The sequence below is a fragment of the Natator depressus genome, chromosome 3 (assembly GCF_965152275.1).
Source record: "Natator depressus isolate rNatDep1 chromosome 3, rNatDep2.hap1, whole genome shotgun sequence".
NCBI classification, from domain to species: domain Eukaryota; kingdom Metazoa; phylum Chordata; order Testudines; family Cheloniidae; genus Natator; species Natator depressus.
The window spans coordinates 71,528,276-71,553,182 of record NC_134236.1 but is presented as its reverse complement, the minus strand read 5'-3'; the positions used below and the strand labels follow the sequence as shown (position 1 = coordinate 71,553,182).

The 24,907-nt window shown below is 41.4% G+C and overlaps 1 long non-coding RNA gene across 1 annotated transcript; it reads left to right on the top strand.

The window, feature by feature from the left end:
- Positions 1-5,533: 5,533 nt before the first annotated feature.
- LOC141983906 (uncharacterized) lies at positions 5,534-17,249 on the top strand. Its single transcript, XR_012638564.1, has 5 exons — positions 5,534-5,848; positions 7,133-7,232; positions 8,083-8,179; positions 8,651-8,743; positions 17,214-17,249. It is a non-coding gene; the product is annotated as an uncharacterized LOC141983906 (long non-coding RNA).
- The last annotated feature ends 7,658 nt before the right edge of the window (positions 17,250-24,907 follow it).

Genomic DNA, 24,907 nt, shown 5'->3' with positions numbered 1-24,907 from the left:
CTCACCCACCTTGTCTCTGTCTCTTTAGCCACGGACAGAGACTTTAATGATGGTCTGTTTGTGTTGCAAAGCACTTTCACAAAGGATTAATGGGTGTGGCTCACTTCTTGAAAAAACATGCACTCCAAGGGGAGTTATGGGATTAAAAGGGTCTCCCAGGTGCAAACTGAGGGGCAGGGAGAGGACTCTGTATGTTAAGCTGTCAGTTTTGGCTAGGAGTCAATGTGAGTCACTGGAGGGAGATCGAAGGAAGAGAACCCATTTCTTGGGACAGGACAAAGATGCCTGGCTTGACATTTCTGCTAGAAGTAACTGCCTGTCTGTTTTCTACCACCCCTGCTTCAGTAAACAGGACTTGGGAATATTAAATAAAGAAAGAAATTGAGCTAAGAAAATACCCGACTCTGTCACCAATTCCTGCTCCCAAAGGGACACTGGCCTGCAAGGCCCCAAAAATCTGCTGCAACTCACAAACATTATGAACACACATGCCATATTATTTACATTACTGGAGTGGTACATGGCAGGCCTATCTACAGTGTTTTCCTGAATACAAAGACAGGTACTGTATTCATTTAGGGAATAAGTTTTGGCAACCTGTATGACACTACAGTGAAGTATGAAGTTTGTGCAACTCCATTTTTCAATCAATGTGAATTAAGGACTAGACCTTGAAGTCTGCTTAAAATGCATGAAAATAATGAACACATTGTCTCTAGACCAGTGGTGGGCAACCTATGGCCCATGGGCTGCATGCGGCCCATCAGGGTAATTCGCTGGCAGGCTGGAAGACTGTTTATACTGACTGTCCACAGGCACGGCCACCCGCAGCTCCCAGTGGCGCAGTTTACCATTCCCAGCCAACGGGAGCTGCGGGAAACTGTGGCCAGCATGTCCTTGATGCTGCACTTCAATGTCCATGTAACGCATCTTCAGTAAAGTATTTTAGAGACTCAGCTTGAATTACTTGGATGAGATTGGAGCTCAATTGCACTCGTATCATAAGACAAACACAGTCTTTTTCTTCACATCTTTGTAAAAAGACTTCATGTGATCGGAAACTCAGCTCCACAAAATGAGATAAAAGAGAAAATAAAACATGTCAGAAAATTCAAGAACCAAATGTGCTCCTTAGATTGGTAACATCAAGGACCCAGTAGTGCTGAAGCATAGATTCCAGTCATACTAAAGAAATGGAAAAGGACATCATCTTGCCCTGGTAGATGGCCTTATTCCTGCCTTCAGTAGTCCCATTGTCATATCAAAAATTACAATCTATAAACCTTAGCTTGAACAGGACATGTTGGGGTGTGTTGGTAGTGAAATATGCACACCATGAGGAAACCACAGGTACTATCCAAATATTTAAATGCTTGCCCTTGGCCTGGCCCAAATTTGGTTGGATGCCCCTTGTTTTTGCTAGAAATCTTACATGTTTTCCTGTTTATTTCAATAACATTTTTATACAGAAGCTGAGATTTTAAAAAAAAATAACATACTGTCTTAAATAGTTGCCTCAGCTAGACAAATACTGCAAAATAGTGCTGTGAACATACTTAAAATTTAAAACAAGTTAGCTTCAACTGGATCCACAACACTTCTCTGTTCATTGTCTGTGATACTCTAGTGCGTGTATTCACTTGTCTGAATGGCCATGGAAATGGATATGTTCAGTGACTATCGGAATATTTATGAAGAGCAAATCTGGAATTTAAAAATGTGAATATATGCACTAGACACCATGCCGTACCCTCAGCTGGTGTAAATCATTATTGCTCCATTGCCTTCTAAAGCTGTGTCAATTTATACAGCTGAGGCTCTGGCCCATGTCATAGGACTAACTCCAGATGAGGCTGGTTGGGAGACCAATCAGGGACCAGACCTACTGTGCAACCTATTTGTCCATTCAAAATCACTTGAATTTTAAATGTAATGAACTCACAGGCATGTTACAGTGTAAGTATTATCTGCAAAAACTATTCAGTGAATAATTTTTAATGATTGAATTTGAGAAAATCATAAACTATTAACAGACCAAAAAAGCCAAAATTCATTGAGTAAATTATTCATTATGAATTATTCACCCATCCCTAGTCATGGCATATATGTAACCCTACAGTGTTCTAAAAGCTCTTTCAAGGTTCAAGGTTTTCCGTTTAAGTTCTTTTAAAGCTTGCTTTGGGTTATGATGTTAAGAGATCAGAAGCCCATGGTCCAAATATGAATTTAACAAACTTATTTACTTAAATTCAAGTAATAAGCAGTATTCTAACAACACGTTGTGTGCTAATACAAATATTTTTCATTTGACAAACTTGGTGTGCTTTGCAAACACTACAGGCAGGATGAGAAAGACTTCCTGCACTGGGCAAGATGCAGCCCAGCCCAGTCGGAGTCATCTTGTCCCCCTCCCCTGGGCAAGAAAGGAGGCAGTCAAGTTTCAAAAAGGATTGGCTCTGGGGCGGACCCCCACCCCCATCTCCATGAGGGGATTGAAGCCAGAAGAGCAGTGCAGGAACATTGCACCCAAGTCCTATAGTCTGCACCAGCAGCCAGGCCTCTGACATGGAACTAAGCCCCTACCTCAGCCTCTCCCACATCTTCCCCATGAGGGAACCAGACACAGCACAACTGCTACCAATGCCAGAGAGTGCCAGAAGGAGCCTCTGGGTCTGGCTCCCTCTTCCAGCTCTCATCATAACTGCCCCCACTTCTCCAGGGATCCCTGCTCATATGCAAGGCTGAGACCTGCAGGGAAAAGCCAGATGTATCTGGCCCTGACACAAATGTCATGCAATAGACAGGGGTTGAGCTTCTGGGAAGCCCATCCTTGAGACATAGGCTAGTACCTTCTTTGAGAGGCCCCTGTGGGGAATGGGAGACAGACAGGAGCAGCCTCTTTAAGGACAAGGCAATTGCTCCAAAAATATTTAAAATGTCTAGTAATCTCCAAGCCCAATTTCATTCCTCCCTCTCAAACAGGATTATGGGGACAGCCTCTGCAAGGGAAATAAATAAACAAACAAATCAGCACTCATTTCCCCTGTTCACCTTCATGGAGTGCAGCATATCAGGTAATTCTCAATGCTCAGTTCCCCCGCTCACCTTCACAGAAAGCAGCATGACAGATCAGTGTAGAAAACACCAGGCCACAGACATATGCTGATCAGAGCTGGGCAAAACTTTTTTCACCAGCACGTATTTTTCAGTGAAAATGAAGATTTGATGAAACATTTTGTGAATTCATATCAGTTTTGCCTAATTGTTTCAGCTGAAAAAACAAAAATGCCCTCCCACCCACAAGAAAAAAAAAATTTGCTTTTGACATTTTTGAAAAACTTTTTTTGGGAGGGGGTTAAAATGACTTTTTGTTTAATAATTTCCTTGAATTTTTTTTTAAAGGTTGAAATCATGGTGCCAGGAAAGTCAATCACAAGCCTGGGGTGAGGATGAATACTATCCAGTACAAGGTCTCATCTCCATGTTAACACAAGTTGGAAAATAAATGGTGTCACAGAAGCAAAAATCCAGTGCTTATTGGAGACACAATACAAACAGATCATATATATCTGCTTGTGCAACATTCGCTCCCTTTGTGCACATGGTGACACTCTGGAATCTTGGATTCCATTCCAGTCTCTGGAGGGGAGTGATCTCCAGTGAGCACAGGCTCTTCTTCTCATTTCCCAAATCCTCCCCAAGCTTGACCTTTTCTGCTCCACCCTCTCTAACCTGTCCCTGTCCCAGTCCTGTCTCTTCCCCTCCCTGACTCCCTGCCCAGTCCTGATCTTCCTTACCCATTCCCTGTCTCCACTCCTCAGGCTTTTTATCCCAGTCTGTCTCCTTACCTAGCCAATTCTAGTATCCCCCTCTGGCCTTGCTCTCTAAGTCGCAGTTGTCATGTTGTCTGGAGTGGCTCACAACTGTGAGTGCCAGATGTAGGTCAGACTATCAGAAAAAAAGGGCAGAAACCCCAAACTGGTGGTATGTTCTATAATTAGATTTCACCAAGCCAGTAACAAATGTGAACTCCTGGATCACTATACCAGTCTTACCATGGAGTGTCAGACAGTCCCCATAGGCTCTCCAGTCTAGCTTGCCCCTCAGACAAACTGGACTTAGTGATAAAGGGGGAGGGATAGCTCAGTGGTTTGAGCATTGGCCTGCTAAAACCCAGGGTTGTGAGTTCAATCCTTGAGGGGGCTATTTAGGGATCTGGGGCAAAAATTGGGGGATTGGTCCTGCTTTGAGCAGAGGGTTGGACTAGATGACCTCCTGAGGTCCCTTCCAACCCTGATATTCTATGATTCTATGATAATGGTCACATAAACCATCACACTACATCAGGTTTCTCCCAGTCCCAAAGGACCAGTCACTTACTCCCAGATCAACTGGTTCTCTGGATCTCACACCAAAGACAATGCTGGCAGCTGATGTTCAAATAAATGTAAGCCCCCAAAGTACTGCCTTTCTTGTCACCAGCACATGTCCTGCATATGTTCACTCTAAAGCTTACTAGATTTATGCAGAGGCTACACCTGGGTTAATTCTGGCATTATGTGTCTCCTCATTTCCATGGCTCAGAGTTTATGTGTAGAGATTATCAAATGTCAAATGCAAATGTAACATGGATCCACACAGTATAAATAGTGTCTTGTTGATATCGAGCAGACTATTCCCTTTAAATGTTAATGAAACTGTCGTAATTCCTGAAGCACCAAAACAACTCAGGAGCTAGAGTTCATAGCTGTAACCCGTTATTTGTAAATTGCTTAGCACTATGTCAGTTGGAAGATAGAGTTGTGCAAGAACTTCCTCATGTTACTTTCCTTTTAGCTAAGTGATGGAGAACAAACTAAAATCGCATATTAGAGAAAATGAAATGACCGTTTGGACATGTCACTGGGAGATAAGCATCTTTTTTTTTTAATCTTTTTATTTTGTCATTAGAGTCTGGGCAGAAGTGCTGAATATCAGGGAATACAATGAAAGAGAATAAAACTCACTAGAACTCATACATTTTGCATGAAAGCCTAGAAATTCAGATCTCTTTTACCTTGCTGACTCTATTCAAAAGCAGGCAAGCAGGCTGGGAGAGAAGCTAGTTAAACAGTGTTTTTATTTTTGTGTTGTTTTTTCAACAGACCAGTGGCAGAGATGCAATTAAAAGGAAAATAAAGTACTTGAACAGGCACAGTGCCCTCAAGACAGAAAAATATGTAACTGCTATGCAAGCATAACTAGGCAGTAAAGAACTAGTGATGTCTATACTAAAGAAGACTGGTGACACCTTGATTCTTTGATCTGTGAACTGTGTGACAGGCTTGCAAATGAGTAGTTTATTAGCCTGGAGGTGAATTTTTTTTTAAAGGACCAAGAAAGTATGAGGGTACAACACAATTCTCCACAGTTAATATGAGTAAAACAGGAATTTAGATGTGTGCCAAGGACTGGATTTGGGAGGAGTTAGCCCCATTTTGTGGGAAAGTTGTACATATATATATGCAATACCGTGACTTAGTCAGATGGTTGCGGCGGCTGCATCTGGGAAGATCTGTAATGAAGCTGACCATCGAATTGGCAAATCCTCTTATTTCACCTTCTGATAACATTGAGGATGGCCTGAGACAGACCACGATCTTTCCCTTTTTTCGCAGAGGATCACTATTGTTACACTCCATTTAAATTCAGGAATAAGAATCTCATGTCGCCATACTCCACTGCATTGGAACTGTATGAGCAAGGCGGTCTTGGGGAGAGAGACTTTCCATGCTGAGAAAAGAAAGACGCAAAGGGTTTTTTTTTGAAACACAGAAATTCTGCTTGAAGCTATCGAATCAATATTTCGGTAAGCCTTGTATCCACAGCAACATATTTATTTGTATGAACAGCAGAGCCAGGTAATTTTGGTGTTGTTCCGAAGCTGATCTGTTGTTGCTCGGATCAGGTAGGGAATTCCAAAGAGCAAAAATCTTCATCACTGACAAATAACTCGCCTTTGACAGAGGCTTATACCTTACCTAAGCTTATTTAACTGAGTAGTCTCTTCTTCAGCACTGACACTGGATTTCTTTTCTCTCAGCAACTTTTAAACATGTCTTTGGTATGCAGTAAACTGTTGTGCTTGCTGCCATGTTTTGTTTTATTTATTTATTCATAAAGAGGTCTCTTAGCTGTAAGCAGATGACAAATAGCTAAAGTATAATTGTGCATTCAAGGACAGAAAATTCATTTAAAGGAGGTAGGGAATATTCTCTGTGCTCTCGGAATGAAAAGACTGGCCCTACATGGGAGGAAGTTCCTTGGACTTTCTCCACCACTACCACTACTATGCACCTTGTCTCAGCATCAGACACAATTTAGCCCCAAGAAGCCAGTCGTGCACACCCATGAAAATGATGGTGGGATAAACTCTGCAATTAGAATTGGACCACCATTATAAGTATTCAGGGGAGATTTTCTTAGAGACCTCAAAGAATATTATTAGGGAAATGAAAAGGAAAGAGTTTGTTGAAATGAACAGATCATTACAATGGGGTACATGGAAATTTCACCTGACATGGAAAGAGGTAGTTACGATAAAAATGCAAAAATGATCTTCTATCTGAGTTACATGCAAGAGAAATTAAGAACTACTTAAATTCAGATTTCTGCAAATAATCCAGTGATTAAAAAGTCTCTTTTCTCTTAGTATGATAATATGGTAAGGGCTACACAGGGTCACATCAACTTAATTTCTGGATTTGCTTTGGATGTGCAATATATTCCCAGCAAAGCAGCAGATTCTAAGGATTGATACCACACATCCTGGTCTTCTTCTGAAATCTCTGGAGTTGTGATAAATCCTCATGGCTCTGTATTTTGTAAGAAGAGATTTTCAAGAGTGGCATGTTACACCTTTCATATTTTGAAGATAAAAGAATTGCATTGTGGTGGCTTGGCAGTTATCAATTCTACTTGGCATTAATAATCAAACATAATTAAAAGCTACAGGAAAATAATCTTACAGAACAAAGGTATATACATTAAACAATGAAAAAGTGTCTGAATCCATTATGCCTAATGACCAAAAATTTACGTCTGAGTGTAAACCAAAATAAGATATATACGTTTGTATTTGTTTGTTTTTAAGGTATGTGTTATCCTGTAGTCTCCATCTTCACCATGGAGAACTTCAATGAGCACTAAGGATAGAATGACAGCCATCCTAATAGGATCATCTTTGGCTAAAGGTACAAAATATAAATACATTAGGAACATAGATTGCCATTCAGGGTAAAACCAATGGTCCCTCTGGTTCAATATCTGACAGTAGCCTGTGGCCAGTATCAACCGCTTCCTAGGTGCAAGAAACCCTGCATTGGAAATTATGGAATAAAGGGTTCATGGAAAGTTCCTTCCTAATGGCAATCATTAGAAGTTAGGTTATGCCCTGAAGCATGTGGGTTTACATTCATTCCAAATGCTGGGGATTTTGTGACGTTGTTTGTTGTCGTATGTTTGGCTGGAATATTTTTTAATCCTATCCAGGGTAAATGTGGATATTTTCATAATTGATATAAATGTCTAATACTATTAAACTGTTGGTCTTAATCACATCATGTAGCAAAGAGTTCTTGAACTTGGTTAATTTCTGGCATGCCACACAACACCATATGAGGCCCATATGTGCTTCTGGAGACAGCTGTGTGTTGTAAATTTTGCTTTGAGTTAAAACTCATGTTGAGAAATTAGATTCACTATAATTTGTAAATGTTTTGGACCTAAACCCTCTTCATAGTTTCCCAACCCTACTTCAGTCAATTTTGCAGAAGATCCAGCTTAATGTGTCCATAGCAACTAAAACTTGAGGTGTGTTCATTAAATTACCTTGACAACAGTTTTTTGTTTGATGTGTTGTCACAAGGCCAGAACCTCTGCTCCTTACTAAAGAAATTTTCCTTCAGTGGGAATTTTGTCTTAGAATCCAGTGCAAGATTGGGCTCTTTGCTTCAAATCCTCCCATCCAACAAATGCTGTGAACAACAATCTGTGCCTTCACCTACTAGGTATTCATGCACATGAATCTACCTCTCCAACCAGGTGATACCCATTGAAGTCAGTCATCCCGAATCCTGGTGCAGAGAAGACCACACTGTTTTCCGTTACCAGGGGATTCTCCATCTCAGCAACGATGGAGGTAGGGCAAGGGTGGGTCCCTTAGTAAATAAGTGCCCCTTTTTAATGTAAATTAAACCCTGAGACTTGAAATAGCTGGATCAAAATTCGCTGCAAAGTTTTTCTTAAAAAGTGATTGCAAGTTAGTCTCAATTCTTATGAGGCATCTATAAAAACTCTGAAATAAAATAGAAGCCAATTAAAAAAAATAGGTTATCCCACATGTAAATATGGAAGGAGGTATGTAGTAAATTGATTGCAATGTATGTTTTGTTTAATAGGCTATCACTAATGTCCTATAGAAAGGTAATTAAAAAAGAATGCATCTGGCAGTAAAAATATTTGTCCATCAAAGAAAGAAGTTCAGGAATGGTAATTTTACAGAATTCCCAGCTCTCATGGATTTTGCATGTGGGATGGATGGTCACATGATGAATCACTCTATCTTTCTTATCGTTTCTGCTGATTCACTGTTTGTTTGTTGTTTTTTAAGAAGTTGGTAACATTGGACTGAGGAAAACAGAATCAGTGGGAAATCAAAGAATTGCCACATAGGTATGAAGAAAAGGTTTGAAGAATCTTCAAGGTATGTTGTCAGGCCATAGCAACCACCACACATCCCTTGATCTAAAACTAAAGCCAAAGCCATCCGCAAGCTCTGAGCTCTAGCAGTCAAATTCTTCATTAGGACTGTGATCATTCAACAAGCAGAAGAAAGTTTCTTTGGAGCTAATTCAATTTGTTCCCGTCCACATCCGTATTCAGCTGTAAAAACCCATTCTTAGCTCAAACAGTGGCTTTCCTAGCTGAAAGCAAATGTAACATTTTATTAAGCCAGATTTGTATCAGGTAGATCATGGTCATTGTGTATTTCTGTGGCAAATAGCATATACAAAGCAGCAGAGCAGCTGACCACTGATAACAAACAGACTCCTCTATTTCAGAGGTTGCTTCATTAAAACCGTTGGTCTTCAACTAGGGGAAAGCTTGCAGACAGCTGTATAAAAACCACCACAAACTGACTTTTTTCCACTGCTTTTCTACCTCATGCACAATGGGAAAGCCACAGTTTCAACTGAATTTTTCCCTCAGATTTTAAGCAAAACCTATGCACATAATACTAAGTATGACACAGTTATTCAAAATCTATACAACTAAATGTGTGACCTGTTTGTTACAGGGATGAGAATGAAAAGACAAATCAACAAGACACTTTTTTTTCCTCCTGACTCTTCTTCCAAGAATAATTCTCTCTATATGACATAATCTTCCCTCTATTAGCTGTTGAGCCACACTAGCATTTTGCCATCCTTAACTTGCCCTCTAAATATAGTACCTACCAACACAGAAGACAGTGGTTAGGATGCGTCTCAATAGACCATCTATTTCATACTCAAAAGTATAATACAGGTAATCAGAATTAAGCACACACTTAATTTTTTGAAACTGTATTAGCAGAGGACCAGCCAATCCTCAGCATCTGGGGACTTTTGCGCTTATGTGATATTTGGCCTTTTACTACCACTGGCACTTGACCTTTCCTTGGCAGTTACATATACAGTGCCTGAAAGTCAGTTGGCATCCCATGAACACCATGCACATTATGTATTGTCCTTTCATAACGGTAAGTCACATATGTATACCAATGCTTTAAAATACCAGACTGACAGAGCAAAATCTAGGTTCCATTTAAATCAGTAGCAAAACACTTACTAATGATATCAAGAGGACCAATATTTGGCTTTTAGGATGAAATACTGTGGTGTTCTTATATGGTGGCTGATATAGCCCTGACTGAGCACTGTACCCCCACCCCTCCCAGTGGATTGTCATCCGTCTGTTATATTGGGCTCAACTTTTGGATCCCACTTGCTGCTGAGCTACCTGGGGCTCGATAGTGACTGATCAATGCTTCTGGCTCACTCAAGTGCACACTCCAGGTTCAGACCCCTTGTCTGATACCCCTCTTGATGGTGAGATTCCACAGTCCAGCCACCTAGACCATGGAACCAAGGATTCCTCAGCTTCCCAAGCCCTCAGTTGCTTATGAATGCTCTCCCCAGAGTCCACCCCTGTGGGCACCCTGGATTATAGTTTAACTCACTGGGGACCATGTGGTAGTTGAAATAAGGACAACAGGCTGTGCAAAGGAATTTCTTGAACATACACACTTTACTTATAGACAGGACAAGAGAGTTACAGATCTAGACAAAACAACAGACACCTGAAAGCAATCCCCCTTAGTCTGGTCTCACCCCACTTTTGTGGATCTCTGGGTTTAGTCCAAGTTCTTATGGGAGACCAGGTACCTCCTGCCTCCACTCCTTTTCCTGGGGCTTCTGGATCTGACAATGACATAGCATCTTTTGCTTAGAGAACATGCTATTTTAAAGTAGTGTGTGACACCTTGTTCCTGTGATTCCACAGAGATCTTCCATGCTGCAACCCCATACAAGATTGTTGGCAGAGAGTCATTAAAAGTCCCTGACTCTGCCTGGAGCAATGCCATTGTTTTGACAGTGCAAAACTAGCCAGTGTTGATGACTCCTTCATGGCTCCGATTCAGTTGTTTCTGTTACAAAATGGACGTTCTAATTTACAGTGAAGTTTACAATCCTAAATGCTGTTCATTAACAAAGATGATATCATAATTGGACACAGACATATTGCCCAAACTGTCACAATGGCCATCGTCAAGGTCCTATGCTTTCTCTGAGGGTCAAACTCAGGACTTTTAGGTTGAGTGTGCCTAATGCACAAGGGCGCCATTTTGGGGGGACAGGACGGAAGGAAGTGTGTAGGAGGTGTGCTCCCCAGTGGAGCTCTTAACGACAGCACAGCATTAGTGTGAAATGTCAGTTCTGCAGAGGAGAGGTGCCCCTGGGGCAGGGAGTCAGTATTTTGTTTACAGACAGAGGCAGGGTGATTAAGATAAGAAAGGGCTGGTGATTAAATTAAGGATCTGGAAGTCTAGCCTGTAAAACAGGAATCTTTGTGAGGAAATGTTGTTTTAGAGAGAACACTGGGGACTCAGAAAGAATACAGCCAAGTCCTCTGAGCCAAGTTTACATTCAGAAAAGGGGGAGGTTTGGGACTCAGTGTAGGTGAAAAGAAGGGGCCAAACCCAGAGGAAGGGATAGAGGTGGTATAGAGAAGTTCCCACTCTACCGGTGGTACTTATGTGGACCCATCACCATTGTGTCTGAGCATCTCACAAGGTCTAACCTATTTCTCCTCACAGTCCCTCGGTGAGGTACAGCAGTGCTGTTATCCCCATTGTACATATGGGGCACTGAGGCACACACAGACGAAAGGCCAGATTTTCAGGCATCTAGTGGGATTTTCAAGAGTGCCTGGAAGGTTAGATACTTTGTAAACCCCACTCGATGCCTAGCTGCATCTTTGGGTGCCTACAAGGTTTTAAAACTCTGTCCTTAAGGCACTGGCCCAAGGTCATACAAGAAGCTGATGGGGGGAGTAGAACCCAAGTCTTTCAGGGCTATCTCCCTATCCATCAGACCAGCTTATCTTTCTGCTTCATGCTTCAAAAAAAGAGGACTCTGATAAATGGGAGCAAAACCAAGGTGGCCAGTTCTCTGAAACTCCAGCAGTCGGTCCCAGGAGGTTGGGATGGATGTCATGGTTGACAGCATAGAAAGCAGCACAGAGGTTAGGGAGGATGGAGAGTGAGAGTCAGATGAGGGGAGATTGCTTAACTCCCAAAAGATGACAGATTCTTCCCTACGCTGGGTTCTAGAGCAGGGATCAGCAACCTTTGGCACATGGCCCACCAGGGAAAGCTGCTGGTGGGCCAGGACGGTTTGTTTACCTGCAGTGTTCACAGGTTCGGCTGATCGCAGCTACCTCTGGCTTCCTTTTAGTCTTTATTAATCAAGGCCCTCGACATTATCTTGCCCAGAATAAATGTCAGAATGAGAGGCTGATAAATACCCAGGCCATGCCATTTACCTTCTTTAAATAGTGACACAATATTAGTTTTCTTCCAGATTTCTGGAACTTCCCTGGTGTTCCAAGACTTATTGTAAATCAACATTCATGGTCCAGCGAGCTCCTCAGCCAGCTCTTTTAAAATTCTTGGTTGCAAATTATCCAGAGCTAAAACAACAAGGAGATGCATCTGAAGGGTTTTTTACCCACGAAAGCTTATGCTCAAATAAATCTGTTAGTCTTTAAGGTGCCACCGGACTCCTTGTTGTTTTTGTGGATACAGACTAACACGAAAACCCCCTGATGCTTATCCAGAGCTACTGATTTTTTTAAAAAAAGTCTAACTTTAGTAGCTACTGTTTAATATCTTCCTGAGATACTAGTGGAATGGAAAGTGTTATCATGTGATATAACTATCCATCTCCAACGCACCAGTCCAAGGCAATAAGGGACAACTAGGGAGGTGAGGGGAGAGTAAATTAAGAACTTCTCAAAGGTTGTCCCTGGGTTACATTACACCTTCTTAGGTGCAAATAGCAACCACTGCCACTCTGCACCCTCTGTCCTGAAATTCTGAGCCACTCTAATGACAGATCCTTTGGGCCTATCCCAGCCCAATTCCCAAAGTCTATATGCACTGGCTAGTTTAGAAATTCCTCCACAATGCATAGGCCATGCAATATAGGCCCTACGTAGCTGCTCTGCCAATATATGCAATAGAGCCTACGTAGCTGCTCTGCCAATAGCCCCACTCCTGGACTGAGATGATGTGAGTAAGTGGTTTTGTACGGGCATCTCTGAGGTTTTGTGTATGTGTGTGTGTTTTTTTAAAAAGAAACAACAACAGTGGAGTTCCTCCCCTCAGCCTGGGAGTAAATAGTAGGGCCACACCACAAAGATTCAAGTCTGCTGTTCCAGCACAGCTGCTTTGCAACAGCTACCTGTTTCCCCATGGAAATAAAATGGTGCAGAGGGACCTCTATCATGTGTGCAAAACTGTTATTTGCTGGTAAGTGTGTATGGGAGGTGAGGGGAGAGCCTCACCTTCTCTCTTTAGGATGCCTTATATTCCAGAAAGGACAAGGGCTGCAAATGTGTGCAGTCCTGAGACTTTAGTTAAACACATTCCTGTTTTAAGCAAACCTATCACTGTTAAATTATCGAAAAGTTGTTTGATTTATTTTCTTAATACTTCAGGTACTGGAGTTCTCAAAGCAGTAATGGTGATTTTCTACCATGCATGAAGACAATTTTAAAAAGTACTATAATTAGATTAGTGCTGTCTTTACTGCAGCATCTGTAGGAAAATGAGGGTATACTTCTTCAGATCAGTGAGCAGGCACATTTACTTCCATTCAAACTGAACTAGTCTGCTGGGAAAGCCAAATTTAATTTTATCTTCCAATACATTCTTCCATAGCGTAAATCTTTGGGCTTGCTTAGGTCGTAAATGACAGGATTCTGTTTGTTAGGTTAACAGTGAAAACATTACAACTACAATCCAAGCTTTGTGACTAAGCTTATATATTCTTGAAGGCATCCTATATGTGTGCATGTTTATGCATGTGATATGTGTATGTGGGCATAAATATAAATGTGCCTATGTGGGTGTCTATGTAGGAGTATGACTCATATACACACAAAATATTGGTTATGAGTATGTTTGGTTTTGCCCATCTATTTGTGCGTGCTGCAACTTGTGAATCAAAGCAGTTTAATCTACAAAGATATTCAACGCAATATAGCTTGGTTGCCATAGCATTTATTATACCTCCTCTATCCCAAAATGTTTTGCAATGTTAAATAAGTAATACAAGTTGCCGTAAAAACAGTACAGGTACCATACTATATGTCGAAGCAAAGAATCCGAGTCCTTTTATGAGTCTCTATGCCTCCTGCTGAAAGGACTTTTTGAATTTATACAACCAGAGGGCTTCTGATTAGCAGCTCAAAGGATTTTCTGCTCCTTATATGGATCCATTTATAAATTGTTTGTCCCTGGTTGCTTAATTTAAACCTAAATTGCAACTGTGTATTTTAAACTGAGCAAGTTTAAGATAACAAGTGAACATCATATCTCCTGCTACTGAACCTCTCTCTCTTTCAATTAGGAAGCTTTACTGTACTTTTTGTAACCACCTAATTGTAAGAACCACTCAGTCCCTTGCTTTCTCCTCATTCTCTAGAGCCAGTAGTTGAATAGGGATTTCTGACTTCTGACCTAACCACTGGACAATAGATTTGTGCATATGCTCTTTCTGGCCAAATGCCCATTTAATTATTTAATATGAAGATGAACAGCTTCAACAGGAGAAAATTAGAACCCCACATCAGACTATCCCATAGCTCACTGGATAGGGCATTCACCTGAGTGTGGGCAATCCGTGTTCAAATCTTTTCTCCTCATAAGGAAGGGGAGAATTGAATTGCGGTCTCCCATATCCTGAGTCAGCTCTCTATCCACTGGGCTTAAAGTTATAAATGAGACTGCTGCCACTTCCCTTGCCTCACTGCTCTTTAGTGTGGAGATAGTTGTTCTCAGAGAACACCTACCAGTCGCCCCCCTCCCCGGCTAAATAGGCACTGGCCTCCCTATCTTTATTTGGGTATTAGGTGTGAGGTAGGCATCTGCCTCAGGCAGCAGTGCATGTGCCCAGAGGCAGAAACTGAGGTGCATAGTGGATTTTTACAGCAGAAATGTAGGGGGCTGCATGGTTAGGCAACAACTGAGCAGTTATTTGCTAGGCTTGAGGCACACAAGTCCCTTTGTGGCTCTGGGCCTGACTCCACAGATCAGTGCACTCGCTAGGTGGAGGGATACATGGAGTCAGTTTGCTGCTCTCCAGCAGGCAGAGTAGGGATTTGAACCCAGGTCTCCCCCATCCTTGGTGAATGCACTAATCACTTGGCTATTGGGTATAAAGGGGAAGCATCACAACCACCCTCTTTCTGAGAAAGGGCTGACCTGACTTAGGTGCCTAACTCTAGGAGAGTGTTCACTGCTGTGATGCCCATGCAGAGGGAGGCACCGCTCTCCCTTAGAGGGGCAGCATTTCCTGCAGGCTGGGTTAGATCATGGCTCTCAATTTGCTGTTTTTTTGTGAATCCCATGTTAGGCACCATGCATTGTGTAGGGAGCCTGGATGCCAAACACAGGGCTGTGGATTCCACCAGGTGACAGGGTCCCTAAATGTTAAGCACTGCAATGCTGAGCCTGAGTCCCCTTTGTGGATCTAGCCCAGGGGTTCTCAAACTGGAGGTCGGGACCCTTCAGGGGCCATGGGGTTATTACATGGGGGTGGGGGTTGCAAGCTGTCAGCCTTCACTTTGACTCCAGCATTTATAATTATGTTAAATATGTAAAGAAGTGTTTTTAATTTAAAAGGGGGGTCACACACAGAAGCTTGTTATGTGAAAGGGGTCACCAGTACAAAAGTTTGAGAACCACTGATCTAGCCCTTCCTCCCTCTTGTGTGGGAACATAGACTGGTTTGGCAATTCTGAGGAAAAGTGAAGCTGATTCACCTTTAATACAGTACATTCCACATAATCCAAAGATAGGAGTATTACTTCCTGCTAAGTCCTCTCTGGGTCTGCTATTACACAGCTGCAAGGGAACATAGCTCCAGATCCTCAAAGATATTTAGGCAACTAATTCCCATTGAAATCAGGAGTTAGGTTAGGTGCCTAAACACCTTTGAGGATCAGGACCATGGGCAATAGCAGTCTGGCCTCAGAAAGAGACAGCCTTCCAGAGTAGAGGAGAGTCTATCAAGTCAACATAGATAGTCGGGGTACCACAGAGGTCAGGAACAGTAGATCAGTCCTTTTTGTGATATCTACTGGTGGATGACTTATTTCCATGGATCCTCAAAATCCATTTTGGTGAAAGGACTTGTCTCCTGCTCATTCTGCTATGTATACTTGCATAGAAATTCCATTGAGCCAGTTTTCCATAGTTTCCTGGCCCCAGGCAATGAAGAAAACAATATAACAGTGAATAATTAAATTCTCCTCTTAAAAATTGAAAAACTCAGGAACTGTATAGGCAATGTGCAAAAGGAGTGTCTGAATTTCTCTGAGATTAGACAATTATTTATCAAAATCTATATTTATTTTTATATTCACAGCTACTGCCTGTATATCAGAGCACGTTGGTGCACTTCAGAGTCATTTTTTCACCCAAACAGTACAATACCATTCATTTAAAAAAAAATGAGGCAGAGTGTTATAGAATTGTACTTCATTGCATTCTCACATGGTAGTGTTACACTTTGTGAGGCCAAAAGTTGGGGCAGGTCCATAAACACCCTTTTATATACAAAAGGAAGGAAAATGAAAGAGCTAGACCCCGGTAATAGAACCCGGATAGGAATTTACCTAAAGTTCTGTTCATTGCACAGTTTGTAAACAAAATGCAAATTTTAAAATGTAGCTTTTCAGTTCTCCCATTGCAGTTTATTAAAAATTGCTCCATTCTCCCTACTGGCATGTCACTGTTTGAAGTACAGGTTTAAAATAGACCAAGGGGAACACCTTAAAATAATCATGCTATTGTGAAGACAAGGATATAGTAGCAGATTTGAAATATTTAGTCCAGTTCATTTGCATTCAAACTGCATTTCTGCTGTAGATACAACACTGCAGACAGTTGCTTGGAAATGGTTTTATGTGTAATACACAAACAATAAAAATAAAATTATTCTTTAACTAATGCTGCTTGCAGGCCAATTTTAAAGCAGATGGAAAAAGCTTGCAATCCATGCACAAAATAAGGAGGTTGGGTAATAATTCCAATACCGAGGTCCCCAAAAGAAGGGTAGGGAAAGGGTTCTGAAGTATTAGCCTTAGCTGGATTCTCTCTGAACTCCAGCAGAGCCTTGCTGTGAATTCATCAGTAGCTCATTCAATTCCCCATTTCCACCCAAAAAATATAGGGAATAAAGACCTAATTCTGCAGTCAATGGGAACATCAGGTGCACAAGGAATACTCAATAGAAATCCAAAGCAGCCAGGGCCTAGTAATTATCTTATTAGGTAGGGACTACTAGAGAAAAGCTGGTTTGGTAGATATATTCTAGTTAAACTAATAGTTTGACCTCACACAGCTGGTGAAGCGCTGAGACTGAGCAAGGAAACCTGTGAGGGAAGAGACTTTCCACCAACACATCTTCTGTTACTCTAAAGGGGCAACGGCTCAGGTGACCTACCATTTGTTACATAATGGGCAATCTTTGCATAGGCTGTGTGATTTAGCATTGATTGGGAGGGAGAGAGGGAGGGGGAGAAGGAGATTGAATTCCAAGATTTAATTTGCCAATCTGTAAAAAGCAAATCTGTAGTACCTGTTGGATTAATGTAACTTTCTTTCAATGAATGGGTAAAAAATAAAGACTTTTGTTTAGGCATTTTGTAGTTATAAAATGGTAAAACAGAGTAAGACCTCTTAGTTAATCTTAGCTATCTGAACATTCAAACACATTGTAGGGTTTTTGTTGTTGTTTATTTGTTTCAGTCAAGTTTATAAACAGATGTTTCATTATTAGGACCCCTGGATATTTGGAAACATTGTTTTTTAAAGGATAATCCTTAGGTTTTTCTGCCTCAGCACAGTGCTTTTTTTTTTTCCAGGAAATCTTAAGAAATAGACCCAGACATCCAAGTCTTGGGCCAAACACAAAGTGTCTTGAAAAGGCTACTGGGTCATGTCTGAACTTTAGAAGTGGGCATGCGCTTGTCATCCATTTATCTATCTACGCTCATGAAAAATAGCCCTATCTTTTTGTCTTGATACATGGTTGCAATGTCCACTGTGCTATTCCACAAGTCCCAAATTAGTTTTTTCTTGGAAATTTTTTTTCTCCAGTTATATTTAGATTTAGTTAAATAAACAACATCTTAATTTTAAAAAAAGTAATAAAGATCTAAATGGTCTCGTGCTAACTGATATGGATGTACTCCTTGCATTCCCTGTTCTATAATCATGGTATAACTATTGGAAACTTACTTGGTTTTAGTGGATTGTATCTTATATTAGGGGCTAAATCACTGTTGCCTTTGCCTGGGTTTACTGATAAGTGAACCCAGAAGTTTCTTAAACAGCTTTCCAGAAAGAACCCAGGCAGAATTCTGCTATTACCATTCCCAGAGAACTTGGACTGGAGTAGCAACAAGTAGTGTATCCAGTGATTTTCTTCACTTACAGTGGGATACGCCCAGTTCCTAACCATCCCATCCCTATACATAAATACACCTGCTGGAATCCGCAATGGTCACAGCAGAGTGTACTTGTCTTCAGGCTGACTGGGGCAGAATGAGTTGAGGAAAATCCTCTCAGCAGCTCAACAGTAGTTCCCTTACTCCTCTCAAGGGTAATGCCAGAATTTAAACCAATCTATCTTTGATAACCTAGTTTTTTTTTCTGGTGATTTACACCCCTAAGTATTTTGATATCTGAATATGTATATAATGTATAACAATTGGTTATCAAGGTATTTTTCCATCATTTTTACAATAATTTTTCATTCACTGTAGGATTCCATGTAAATTTCATACTGAAATGTGTAGCTTTCCTGATTTTTATTTCATCCAACACACACACACACATACACACGTGAACATTTGGAAGGGGAGGAAGAATTCATTGGAGATGACCTCCCAGCTGACAAAAAAAAAAAAAACAGTAGCTATTTTCTCTTCATCCTCCAATGAAGCAACTAACCCTCCAACCACAGCCTCAACCAATGAGCTTAAAATGATCCAAGATTTCATAAGACCCTTAGCAGAAATTTTAGATATTCTATTAGAAATTATCCAATAAAAACACCAAAAAATTCTGGACAGTCTCCAACCTTTGTAATTAGGCAGAATGGGATTACCCATTAATGAAGGTCTTTTGAAACCAGCAAAAAGCAATGTGTCCCATTCCTATGTCCATTCCAGGACCTCCAAGAGGGCACATAGTAGATATTAGGTACCAACTAAGGTACATTTGTCATCCAGTACATTCAGGAGAAATCCAAACAACAGCCCAAGTCCACTCCCACAGAGAAGGAGCTGAAGAAGCTGGATCTCTTTGATCAAAAAGTATATTCCTCAAGGTGTCAACTAAAAGTTGCTAATTATCAGGTACTTTTTTCAACATATGATTTCCTACTATGAGATAGATTCCCTAACCTAGTGGACAAGCTCCCCAAAGAATATTAAGATGAGTTAAAAATTTAATATGTCAGAAGGCCAAATTATGGCCAGCACAGTGCTCCAAGCAGCACTCTAGTCTCTGCCTCACTGTGCCCCAAAGGTCAGCAACAAGTCCATGTTGACCCTAGCACAAAGCTCTGGATTCATAGTGGCAGTGTTAGATCCCAAATCAGCAAAAGCTTCCATACTTCAGCTCCATGCACACCCCCATGATACAGGTATGTCAAAAACCTATCTAAAATTTCTGGCACACATGGCAGCATACAACTACATCGTACAGCATGCCAAACTTCACCTTGATCCACTGCAAGGGTGGGTGAAATCAGAGTATCTGTTGCATAGACAGGAAGGTTTTACTCCCCACAAAGGTCCTCTCCTAATTAATTTGATAAGTTCAATTAAACCAAGTATGCAATGGAGTTCCTTTTCCCACAACCCTTTGATGAAAGACTCTGGTGACAGATACCTCCCCCAAGGTGTGGGGAGCACATCTTGATCAACTTTGAATTCAAGGGAAATGGTTGATTCAGGACACTACACTACCCTGACACTATCAGTGTCCTATAACTCAGGGTGATTTGACTGGCAAGCAAGGCATTTGTGCCCCTCTTTTGGTGCAATTCTGGTTCTCAAACCTGATAAAGCCATTGGTACAGAAACCAGCCACTGTCTTTACTAGATCTTCCTTTCCTACTGTCTCAGAATGATGGCCAGATCCTTCACCCGAATCCATCATCCCTGCACCTCTCAGCCTGGATGCCAGCTGGATGATGTCCAGGGATAGGATTGACTTCAGAATATCCTACTTCAGAGCAGGAATCCTTCAACAAGACAGACCTATCAGGCCAAATGGTAGAGAGTCTCTATCTGGGCTCTACAGCATCTGTATTCATCTCTGCAAGTGGCGATTCCGACAACACTGGATTATTTACTTGTTCTCTCTAAAGCATTCAGGATCGTCCCTCAGTCCTTTAGCACTGACACTTATATTTAGTATTAGAATACATCTGGCAGCAATTTTGGTGACTCCTTTCCCCATATACAAGACCAGAATGTATTTTCATGTCGCACTCTGGTGAAATTTTCTTAAAGGCCTAACCCATGTTTTCCTATCATTCAGGGAAGCCTCTGCTCCTCCCTGGACACTCAACTTAGGGTCCATGTTCTCTGCAAAAAAAGACCCACAACAGTGAGTCTCAGAGCCCAGGTGAACAGAAACTCAGTGAAGACGGAGGGTCTTGGAGCCCAGGTTCCAGACTGAGCCAGAATGTCTACATTGCTGTTTTTAATCCCATAGTGCAAGCCCTGCAAGCCCAAATCAGTGGACATGGGCTCTGAGACTTGCTGCAGTAGGAGTTCTTTTGCACTGTAGATGTACCCATATCTGTAACTTCACTAATGTCTTTCCCCACTGTGCTCTCTCCACCATCTTTCAAAGAGGACAGATTTCCTGTTGTCCATCGCTTTATCCAGAGGAATCGGAGAGATTCAGACCCTTATGGCAAGCCCTATGTGATATGGCAGGGCTTCTCCCTGGTCTGACAAGCATACACTGCCATGTCCAGTCTCATTTAAGTAGGTTTATTACCCAAACATAAGCAAATTAAAACAAACAAAAACAAATGCAAAAGTCCCTCAGCTCACTCTTTGTTGTAGGATTTCCCAGCCTCCCCTCCCACGGGTCTCTGGTAATCCTGCTTCTTACAGATTCCCAGTCCCAGCAAGCTCCCTTCTCAGACAGTCCTTATTCAGCCATCTCTGCTCTCATCCAGCTCTGTTGCTTTTCTGGAACAGCAGCTCCAGGTCAACCTTCCTGGGCACCTGGCACCTTGCTCCAAGGGCCCATCACAGGAGTTGGCGCCTCTCTTCTCTGATTCCTTTCCCCAGCCTTTCCCAATCAGTCCTGCCCTCTGACAGGCTGTGATGCTGTATGAGCAAAACATCATCATGTATAGCACTGCTATGGGTACCCGCATGGCCCCACAGTATGCTAACATTTTTATGGCTGACTTAGAACAACGCTTCCTCAGCTCTCGTCCCCTAACACCCCTATTCTACTTGCGCTATATTGATGACATCTTCATCATCTGGACCCATGAAAAAGAAGCCCTTGAGGAATTTCACCATGATTTCAACAATTTCCATCCCACCATCAACCTCAGCCTAGACAATCCACACAAGCAGTCCATTTCCTGGACACTACTGTGCTAGTAAGCGATGGTCACATAAATACCACCCTATACCAGAAACCTACTGACCGCTATACTTACCTACATGCCTCCAGTTTCCATCCAGGACACACCACACGATCCATTGTCTACAGTCAAGCTCTACGATACAACTGCATTTGCTCCAACCCCTCAGACAGAGACTGTGGTTCTTTGAGAACCTACAAGATCTCTATCAAGCATTCTTAAAACTACAACATCCACCTGCTGAAGTGAAAAAACAGATTGACAGAGCCAGAAGAGTACCCAGAAGTCACCTACTCCAGGATAGGCCCAACAAAGAAAATAACAGAACGCCACTAGCCATCACCAACTAAAACCTCTCTGGCACATCATCAAAGATTTACAACCTATCCTGAAAAATGATGCCTCACTCTCACAGATCTTGGGAGACAGACCAGTCCTTGCCTACAGACAGCACCCCAACCTGAAGCAAATACTCACCAGCAACCACACACCACACAACAAAACCACTAACCCAGGAACCTATCCTTGCAACAAAGCCTGATGCCAACTCTGTCCACATATTTATTCAAGTGACACCATCATAGGACCTAATCACATTAGCCACGACATCAGGGGCTTATTCACCTGTACATCTACCAATGTGATATATGCCATCATGTGCAGCAATGCCCCTTTGCCATGTACATTGGCCAAACCGGACAGTCTCTACGCAAAAGAATAAATGGACACAAATCTGACATCAGGAATCATAACATTCAAAAACCGGTAGGAGAACACTTCAACCTCTCTGGCCACTCAGTAAAAGATTTAAGGGTGGCAATTTTGCCACAGAAAAGCTTCTAAAACAGACTCCAACGGGAAACTGCTGAGCTTGAATTAATATGCAAACTAGATACCATTAACTTGGGTTTGAATAGAGACTGGGAGTGGCTGGGTAATTACACAGATTGAATCTATTTCCCTAAGTTAAGAATCCTCACACCTTCTTGTCAACTGTCTAAATGGGCCATCTTGATTATCACTACAAAAGTTTTTTTTCTCCTGCTGATAATAGCTCATCTTAACTAATTAGCCTCTCACAGTTTGTATGACAACTTTCAACTTCTGTACATATATATATATCTTCTTACTATATGTTCCATTCTATGCATCCGATGAAGTGGGCTGTAGCCCACGAAAGCTTATGCTCTAATAAATTTGTTAGCCTCTAAGGTGCCACAAGTACTCCTGTTCTTTTTATCATTAATATTGCCACCGTTATAGTATTGCTACAAATCTTATACAAGGTATTTCATGTAAGATATCAATGGAAAAGTTACAATCTATCAAATATGATTAGCCTGTTTGTTTGTATGCATGTATCATCTTTGTATCTAAAGTTATCAATATTGACTATGTACCAGTATTTCAAATGTATTTGCTCGTGGGATAACACCCACAAGGTAGTTTACATCCAGTCTAGCCAGCACATTGTGAATGGACCATTCAAGTTGATGGCCCCTTAAAGAACACAATAGGCCATAGAAGAAGTTTGTCCCCACCCAATGAGCCTTCCTGTGGATGCTTTAGTCAAAATATGGGTAATGGCTGCTCCCGCGAGCATCAGCACATGTACGGGCATGTGACTTGCTCATGTGACCCATATTGGGCTGTAATTTCCCACAAACTAAGACTGAGAACAACCCTTCCACATGGAGGAAGGTATAAATAACCCTAGAATCATCTCCATTTTGCCTCTTTCCTGCTCTGATCTCTGGAATATGGACTTAGACTAGAAGGAGCATTCCAACCAATGGATTGAGGACCTTCAAATCTTTTGGAAGTTACCAGAGACTTTACAAACCAGCAGTCTGTAACATCACTGCTAGAAACCTGATCCAAGAACTTTGCAATTATTGTATGTATTTGATTTCTTTGATCATTTTAACTCTCTTCTTCTTCTTTTCTCTTATAAATAAACCTTTAGATATTAGATACGAAAGGACTGACAACAGTATGATTATTGGGTAAGATCTGAGTTATATATTGACCTGGCTATGTGTCTGATTTTTTGACATCAGAAGAACACTTTGATGAAATTGGTTTTCAATAACAACTCATCATTAAATCTAGTGTCCAGGATGCCTAGGGAGACTGCAGTTTGGACTTCTTGTTAACCAGTGTGGTGAAACAGAAATTTATTGAAAAAAATATTCCATTTAGCACATCTTTCCTGTTTTCCTGTTTTAGAGCCCAATATGGAGTGGCACTGAGCTCACTAAACTCCCCGTTGTCAGTGGGAATTGAGGGTACTGTGCACCTTACAGGATTGTGGTTGGGTTTTTCACCTTGCTATCAACAGTTACCATCTGCTGGCCCAAATACCTAAACAACTGAAATTCATTTGACTCTGATTTCTTTCTTCTGAGTTATTAGCACAGCCATTGAATTTTCAACTGTTCTGCATATTTAGTGCCTGATCCAAGCCACTGACTTCAATAGCCTTTTGGATCAGGTTTTTGGAGATCTTATATTGAATACGCTCATCCAAAGACAAGTAGAGCATAATTAATTGTAATCTTAAAATTGACCCTTGGGTCCTCTGCTCAGTAATTCCAATTTAATATGGGTCTATGCATGACTACCTTTTGTCTCTTGCTTTTTATCCAGTTTTCTATCTAGCACCCTGGTTTATCTCTGACTCTTTATCCTAGTTAGTGATCTGTGATGTGGAACTTTGCTAAATGTTTCTTGAAATCTGAATGTATTACAGCCATTGAATTTCACTTATCCGTCATGTCATTGGTATTTTCAAGAATTCCAGTGGATCACTTAAGCATGACCTCCCTTGCCTGGAACTATGCTGGCCTCCCTTAACAAACTGTATTTTATAAGGTGTTCTCCTCCTGACCTCCTTCCAGGTTTTCTCTATTGTTCATATTAAAGTAACTAGCCTACAGTTTCCTGGTTTATCTCTTGAGACTCTTTTTCAAATAATGGACTTATATTTGTCACTTTTCAGACCTCAAAAAATCTCTTTTTGAATCCAGTGAACTTGTAAATATGCTATTTAAAGGTTCACTGAACCCTTGCTTTCATCTTCTGAACAGTAGGTATGAAAGTTGTTTGAATCTGCTGCTGGGTTTTGGTTGTGGTTGTTATTATGGTAGCAGCTGCAGACTGCAACTGATGCTGGGGCTTTGCTGTGTGAGGCACTGTACAAACACACAATAAGAAACAGCCCCTCCACCCAAAAACTTACAACCTAAATTGAAAGACAGTCAAAGGGTGGGAGGGGAAAGAGGCACAGAGAAGTGAAGGTCACACAGCAGATCAGTGGCAGAGCTGGGAATAGCTAGCTGTTCTCCCATTCCTGGAAATCTGTTCTTACTGCTTGCATTTCATGTTTTCAGATTAATTCACTTGTT